This window comes from Megalobrama amblycephala, linkage group LG13 (genome assembly GCF_018812025.1).
Source record: "Megalobrama amblycephala isolate DHTTF-2021 linkage group LG13, ASM1881202v1, whole genome shotgun sequence".
Classification (NCBI taxonomy): domain Eukaryota; kingdom Metazoa; phylum Chordata; class Actinopteri; order Cypriniformes; family Xenocyprididae; genus Megalobrama; species Megalobrama amblycephala.
The window spans coordinates 10486212-10495143 of record NC_063056.1 but is presented as its reverse complement, the minus strand read 5'-3'; positions in this window follow the sequence as shown (position 1 = coordinate 10495143).

Below are 8932 nucleotides of genomic sequence, written 5' to 3'. Positions count from 1 at the left end.
GCGATATTAGGTTTGGCAATATTGTATCGATTCTCAAAAACACTGCATCAATATGTAACTGTTGGTTGCATCCAAGATTCATGGCAATGGCTTTGTGTTGGGTTTAAACCAGGCCAGTTGCATAAACATAGCCATTATGTTAAGACCCACTAGCAGTTAGTCAAGGGGCATTCAGTCTTACTTTTCAGTATCAAATTAGGCCAATCAAAGTAATGAAAGTAAACTGTGACAGCAAGAAGCACAGGAAGAAGTACCTGCCCTTCTAATGCTCCTAATTAGCATTAGAAAACCCAGATCACTACCACCAGTGGAAGAGGAAAGAATTATACTAGCTCCTGCTGCTGTCAGGCTTACGTCTCGTTTGATCTGTGTTTGAGTTTGACATTGAGTTGAACTCAGAGCTGAATGCAGCACACTCCTCCCTCCATGCACAGCTCTCACAGAACATGACAAATAGACAAGCCAGAATTAATGCTTTAAAGTCATTGAAATAATCATTTTTGAACACTGAACATTGACTCTCAGTCTTTCTCTTCCTGTTTCTCATGAAAATCATAAAAGTAATAATAATGTGAATTACATTGATAACCTCATAGAATAGCATAGTTAATAGTGGGCCACATTGTAACGCAGTTACGTTCCCCACCTGTGTGTCTGAGATTTAAACCTGGCTAGTGTCTTCTCCTAGTTAGCCAAGTATTAAAGAAATATCTAAACTGCTAAACAACAGATTGGGGATTAAAATAATAACAAATTTGTCTCATTTTAAATAAACACTAAACAACTATGATGAAACATTAACTTCAGTAGGAAATTTACTTTTGCTGGTTAAATAAATATGGGGTGATATCTTACAAAGATTTTTCAATTCTGTCATATTTTTTTCTCTATATAGTGTTGATATGGCAACTATTAAATACACTGAGTTTGGTTATGCTATTTTCACGGAGTCAACAACACCATCGTTCTACCCAGGCTGCGATTTGTGGGGGGGTTTGAAAAGGTTTTTTTTTTTTTTTTTTTTGAAAAAGATTTTTTTTTTTTTTTTTTTTTTTTTTTTTTTTTGTTAAAGAAAAGGTGGTGAAAATCAGGTTTTTAGTGTTGTTTATATGTCTGTGTGGTGTTTTTAAAATTCATTAAGACAAACCATGTGCAAATTCATAAGTCAACACCACTGATGAGTATTTTATGTTTAAAACTGCAGGGGGAAAAAAAAGACAGTCTCAAACCCGCGGTTTGAAATCGCTGGTGTTTGTGACGTCACAGACTACCTTGTAACCAATCAAGACAATGTGCCAGTGGGATTTAGCATATCATTAACCATGAGTGCTCTGAAGCAGGAGAGTCTCGAGAGAAGCAGGTTATCCCGGTATATTTTCTGTTGATATGAAAAATTGTGTAGGTTTAGCAATATAGCGAGTCTATGATGTTTATTATGATGTTATGATAAACTATATTTCTCCACTGATGTTCAAAGCGTTTGTAAGGATATGATTGTCAGAAGGCAGCTGTCTGACTCTGGTTTGTGTAACATTAGCAACACATTATTAGCTGTTTGATAATGTAGTCAAGCAAAAGACTAATCATATTAATTACTGTGTCCGACAGAACCGTCGCAAGGGCTGTGCCAAGTGTGCGAGTGCATGAGGCCTCACGCCAAAGTAAAGTGACAGCTGTAAAGTCAATAAAGTTCACGTTTTTGTCCTTCAAAATATTTTAATACTATAAAACATAGCTAAAACTATATTGTTCTGAGCGTGTGCGTGTGACGGTGATTCATGTGCATATGTCAGTCAGTGTGGCATCGCATGTCAAGTTCTGAAAATGCTATTCATTCCATTATAAATTCTGATTTGGCCCCCTCTGGAATGGGTCAAACCATAGATATTACCTAATATGTTCAAATAAATATGCTGGAAATCCGTGCTCATTCAAGGATGTGCATTTATTGCATGTACGGAGAAGGCTCGGGCCTGCAGGATTTCGTCTGACTGTATGCACAAAGGGTTTTTTTTAACACTATAAAGTTAAATAAGCATATAAAGCCTTTTACGCACCTTTCGAACCATCACTGAATGTTACTGCAGGACGAATGTAGCTCTATCTCTAGACGTTTTAAATGTTTTTAAATCTGAAAACTCCAAAAGGCAACGAATTTGTTAGCCATATTAATCGCATGTTCACAGAGGAAAACGGCTGAAAAACAGCGCACCTTGTTCTCTCGATACTCTGTTACTGAGAAATCGCTTCAGGTGATTCAATGAGAGAGCAGTCCAAACGAATGCGAGTGGATTCAGACCATTTTGCAAAGACGTTTTACCAATTCATAATTTAGAACACAGTTTAAGCATCAAAAATATGTGCGAAGTTCAGTTATACAGCTGTTAAACTTAATATACGAAGCTAAGCATGATTTTTATTTTTGGTATTTTATACCAAATGCTCTGTTGGTGGTTTGTGGAGTAGCATGCACCTGCACCTGCACCTGCACACCCTCATCAACACACCCTATATCGACTGTCTGCCCCTTCACTTCACTGTCTGGTCTCATCTATGACAAGCACGTCAGACCCCTAACCTGTATACTCACCTGAGCGCTTTCCTTTATATCATGATCCGTCTTCTGTCATCCGTTGTTGGTCTGCTGGCATCTGTTCTCCGTCGTCTGCCCTGACCATCCGTCTGACTGTTCACCAGCCACCAACCTGTGTTATATCACCGCTCTGCTCGAACCTCTACAAATAAAACCTGTTACAAGCTACTTACCTTGTCTGTCCTCTTCTGTGTGTTACAGCTATGTGGAAACTTTTAAAGGGTTAGTTCACTCAAATATGAAAATTCTGTCATTAATTAGTCACCCTCATGTCGTTCCAAACGGGTAAGACCTTCGTTCATCTTCGGAACACAAATTAAGATATTTTTGATAAAATCCAATGGCTCAGTGAGGCCTCCATTGCCAGCAAGATAATTAACACTTTCAGATATCCAGAAAGCTACTAAAGAGATTTATAAAACAGTTCATGTAACTACAGTGGTTCAACCTTTATGTTATGAAGCAACAAGAATACTTTTTGTGCACCAAAAAAAAAAAAAAAAAAAAAAAAAAAAAAAAAAAAACTAATTTATTCAACAGTATCTAGTGATTGCTGATTTCAAAACACTGCTTCATGAAGCTTCAAAGCTTTACGAAACTACTTTTGTTTCGAATCAGTGGTTCGGAGCATGTATCAAAATGCCAAAGTCACGCCCCCCCAGTGGTAAACCATTGAAATTTTGAAACACTTATGAAGTAACAAAGTCTCGTTTACTGAAATCATGTGACTTTGGCAGTTTGATACATGCTCCAAACCACTGATCCAAAACAAAAGATTCATAAAGCTTCGAAGCTTCATGAAGCAGTGTTTTAAAATCGCCCATCACTAGATATTGTTGAATAAAATAGTTATTTTGTTTTTTTGGCATACAAAAAGTATCCTCGTCACTTCATAACATTAAGGTTGAACCACTGGAATGACATGAACTGTTTTAAATATGTCTTTAGTACCTTTCTGGGCATCTGAAAGTGTTAATTATCTTGCTGGCAATGGAGGCCTCACTGAGCCATCGGATTTTATCAAAAATATATTAATTTGTGTTCTGAAGAAAAATGGGTGAATGTGAGAAGGTCTCAGGTACCTGTACCTGTTTAGTTCCCTCAATCACTTTGTGTAATTATACTCCCGATTCTGTTCAGTCCTTTGTTAGTCATTGTTGGTGTAACCAGTTATGTTGTTGGATGTAAGCCTTCTATATGATTATCACCAGTAAACGCTATTGCTATCGTATCCTGTGTTCATCATATTCCTTCCATGGACAGTTCCTTTACAAGTAGTGATGAGAAACCGAGGCTTTCTCAAGCATTTGAGGCTTTCCTCAAATTGTGCTGAAAAACGGTTCATTAAGGCCCCGGTATACTTCAAACAAAGTTCTTTTTCGTTCTTCGTTTAGGGGTATAACGAAGTTCGAAATGCATGACATGCATTTTAGTAATATATAAAAACATCATAATAAAGACAATATTGTTCTCTACACTGAACAAAGAGTAATTTCAACATATAAAGGATTTTTTTTTTTTTGTATTTTACTATAGTTTCAGCTGAAATTCTCATTACCGCAATGCGTCCAGGTATGTCTGAATGTATGTTTTGTTCTAATTTAAACAGGAAAACATGAAAATTTTCTAAAATAAATTATATACGAATGTTCTAATAGATGTTTTCAAATGACAGAAAAAATATGAATGTATAATATACAATAATAATGAAATAATAGTGGAAAAATGAAGTGTCCATGACTGATTTTCTCATTCTCCGCAACATTTTTTAAGGATTCTTTACACACAAAAGTTTTAAAAAATCTTGATTCTGAATTAAGCAACACATGTGCTAGAACCTCAAAGATGGCTACCAAGTAGGCACATCTCTTTATATTTATCAAGTTAGAAGTTAAAAAGTCTCTTATCAGACCATGTACACAACATTTTGATTATCATTACCGTAACAGGAAATTTTCCTCATTTGGAAAAACTTTAAATTAGTAATTTTCTGTGAAAAATTTACTTTATTACAGTTTTTTTCAATTGCTAAAATACATTTGTCCATTCTTTAGTCACATTTTCAAAACTCTAAACACATTTAGCAGAACATCCGTCTGTTGTGGCCATACCATTAACACAATTCATGTCGTTTTCACACAAAATGCAATCAATTAACACATTTCTTAAATGCTTAACTTTTCTTTTCATATAAGCTTACCTCATACCAAAATCATGGATCTTTCTCATCTTATTTGCAAATGCTTAAACACAGCAAGTCAGAAATGAAGACCTAATGTTCCAATCTTTAAATATAGGATAAAACCTCTAATTCTGCAACAACAGCAGCTCAAAAGTATTGAAAAAAATATAGAAAACAAATACTGAAACAACTGATAAGCATTTTTAATTAGCAGATCACTGAAATATTGAGAAATAGCGGATTCCAGTCTGGAAGCATAGTCAGGGGTTGAACTTCTTTCCATTACATGGACATACACAGTAAAATAGGACTCTCTGAATCGGATTTGTTCAGTGTGGATGAAGAACAACACAGAGGAGCAGAGAGAAAATAATATCTGGGTGAGGGAGAGGAATAGATGAAGGAGGAGAGGAGAAGTTGGATCAGGACAAGAGAGAAGAAAAGGTATGGGAGAGGAGGAATAATGCTGGACTGTGCATCTCTGTTTTTTTCACTTACACGTGGAACCTATGAAAGCTTATTTCTGCCATGAAAATAAAAAAGTTAATTATGTCTTTTTATCTCACAATTCTGACTTTTTAAACTCAATTCCTATAGTTTATATATCACAATTCTGAGGGGAAAAAGTCAGAACTGTGAGATGTATATTCACAATTGCAAAAAATAAAAATAAAAATAAAAAAAATAGAATTGTGAGATAAAAAGTCACAATTACCTTTTATACTTTTTTTATTCTGTGGTGGAAAAGAGCTTCAACAGTAACCAAAGGCCATGTATGTTGGATTTGTTGTTGATCAATGGCAGCAATTTCATGTTTTCATTTCAGTAAAAGCTTCATGTAAAGCTTTATACTACAATTATTCCACTACCACTGTTCCATATATGCAGAATATGTGGTCTGCGTAGGGCACTAACTACCAAGGGGACACCATCCCAACCTCTATGAGGGCAACATCAACACCACACACCCAACCCCAGAAAGAGATTTCAACCAAGGGGCCAAGTGAAGTTCTGCAGAGGGGACTCATCTGACCAGTAGCTGCCCTGAGCAATTCTGTTACTTTCTTCTTATTTTTTTTCAGCTGCACGTTCTATAAAATAATGACTCACTTCTGTTGCCAAGAATGCACACATTTAACACTCAACCAAAAATGGAGAATGGCTTACATGCATTATACTATTACTGTAGTAAAAGGAAACTGAATTATAAAAACAATGGATTTCATATTTTCTCCAGTTAGAACCGAAACACGACAAGTAATGCAGTTTTCATAATGCCATCAACTAGTATTTTGACAGTCATTTGATTGACTATATGTTCATGTTGAATAGAAAACTAGTGCTATGTTTTGACAGAACGACTCGATTTTGAATCAAGTTTGTTGTGTTTTGATAGAGTTAGTTTGTGTTGAAAAAGGTTTTTAGCGTTTTGAAATGTGGAGTTTGTGTTTATATAACAAAATATGGTTTTGGGCAGAAAATTAACTATTTGGCTAATTGTGTGATGTTTGTGTGTTGCTGTGTTAAGAGTTTAGAAAAAGTACTTTAAGTATTGCTAAACGCTTGTTGGCAATTGAAAAAAAAACTGTAATGTCTAATTATGTACATTAAATAAAAATTGTCTAAAATCATCATGGCTTCTCTGAATTTAATAAAATATGCTAAATATGCTACCTCATCCTCCGCAACACCATTCTCACTTACCGCAACAATCTAAGGCCAGCTGCAGGAGAGAACTTCTGTTTTGGTAATGATAATTTGATCATACAGGCTATTTTTAAATATATATTATGAGGTATTACAGTTTTTTACGATTGCTTACACACTAAAATTAAAAGTAGTACACTATTAGCAAAACCTTACATTCAAGAAGCAAAACATCAGCCCATATTTGCACAACTATAAGCACATTGTCAACCTCACACTTGTTGCAAAACTCTACACACAGTGATTTGCAAAACACTAAACACACTTAACATACACTACACACAAAAATCTATCATGAAGTCACTTCCTTGCAATACCAAAGCACTGACTGTCAAATTACCGCACCGTCCAACCAATTGGTTCAACACAGTCATCAGGTGTGCAAACACTTGTTTGCTTAATTGTAGACACACCAATCAGGTGTATAAGCACTATAAAAAGCAGCAGGTAAGTTTATCGGCCTTAAGCACAATGGAAAGAGTCAGAGAAAGAGTAAGACAAGGAGGAGAACGAGGACAACGAGGAGGAGGACAAGGAGGAAGGGGAGGAAGAGGAATCAACAGAGGAAGAGGAAGAGAAGGAGGCCATGCTGGAGGTAGAGGTAGAGGAAGAGGAAGAGGAAGAGGAAGAGGAAGACAAGAAGGTGCTCAAAGAGGACCGAATCTGACAAATGAGATCTGCGCAACACTGGTTGACCACGTTATCAACCACGGCCTGACGCTGAGGGAGGCTGGACTGTACAGCCAAATCTAAGCCGATACACAGTGGCAAGTGTGATAAGAACATTTCGACTGGAAAATAGGTATTGTAAAAATATCATCATATCAAAAACATCTGCACGGTTTCAGTAACTGCTCACAGTACTGTATTGTATGCACTATCAGCACTTCTGTTACCTTTTCCTGTGAAATTACTGTACTATTGTATACTGGGTTTTTTTATACATAGGATTGAGGGTCGGGAACGACAAGGGGGAAGGCCTCCTATGTTCACAGAACAGCAAGAGAGGGAGATAGTAAACATGGTTTTGGCCAACAATGCTATAACACTCAATCAGCTCCAAGCTAACACTGTCAATAACCACGCCACTTTCAACGATATCCATCAGGTCTCAACATCAACACTGGCACGCATCCTAAAAAAAACAACATATTCAAATGAAGCAAATTTATCGAGTGCCTTTCGAGTGCAATTCCGAAAGGGTGAAACGACTGCGGCATGATTATGCAGAGGTATGTATTCACTTTAGCAGTGTGATCTTGCATACTGTCTCTTAATCTTTTACTGTACTGTAATATGTATACTAGATCTACACTGAACTACACAATTTTCTTCAGAGAGTTTTACGAATGGATGGAGAGGAGTTCCAGCATGAGTTCATTTACGTAGATGAGGCTGGGTTCAACCTGACGAGAACACGAAGGAGGGGAAGAAACATCATTGGCCACAGGGCAATAGTCAATGTCCCAGGGCAACGTGGGGGTAATATAACACTCTGTGCAGCCATTACACAGAATGGGGTCCTCCACCGTCATGCCCATATGGGCCCTTACAACACAGCACTCATACTTACATTCTTGGACCAATTGCACAACATAATAGCAGCAAATCAAATCGATCATATGCAATACATTGTTGTCTGGGACAATGTGTCTTTCCACCGCTCTGCTCTGGTTCAGAACTGGTTTCAGCAACATCCACATTTCACCGTCCTATATCTTCCACCATACTCTCCATTCCTCAACCCTATAGAAGAGTTTTCTCGGCATGGCGGTGGAAGGTATATGATCTCCGTCTCCAGGCTGAGGTACCCCTCATCCAAGCCATGGAGGAGGCCTGTGACCAGATGGAGGTAACAGCAATGCAAGGATGGATTCGTCATTCAAGACGTTTCTTTCCAAGGTGTCTTGCTAATGACAACATTGCCTGCGATGTTGATGAAATTCTCTGGCCAGATCCAGCTAGGCGAACAGACAATGTCTAGTTTTTTTGTGTTTTGTTTTGTTTTTACAGTACAATACATAAAGTGACATTTTGGTACAGTATTATGAATCTCCATGTCAATATTTTGGGCGTGTTGACAAATAAATGAGTTTCTTCAGTCTGCAACATTGGTCTTGTAGTGTTTGGAGAATTTACATTATATTTGTACTTTGTTGATGGTAGCCTACTCTAATCATAGGGAAGTAGAAGTGCTAAAAGTGTTTTAGGTTTATCACAGCAGAGTGTAACTCGTGCAAACAGAGTATAGTAATGTGAAACGTGTGTGTTTCATATGGTAACAAAGTGTGGTTTTTAAACCGATGTGTATAGTTTTTACAAGAGTGTTTAATTATGCTAAGGATCTGTAGTGTTTTGCTAATTGGGTGTGTGGTTGTGCTAATTGTGTGTAGTGTTTTGAAAACACGGGCCCTGTTTTGAAAATCGTGCTGAAGCAATCCAAAAAAACT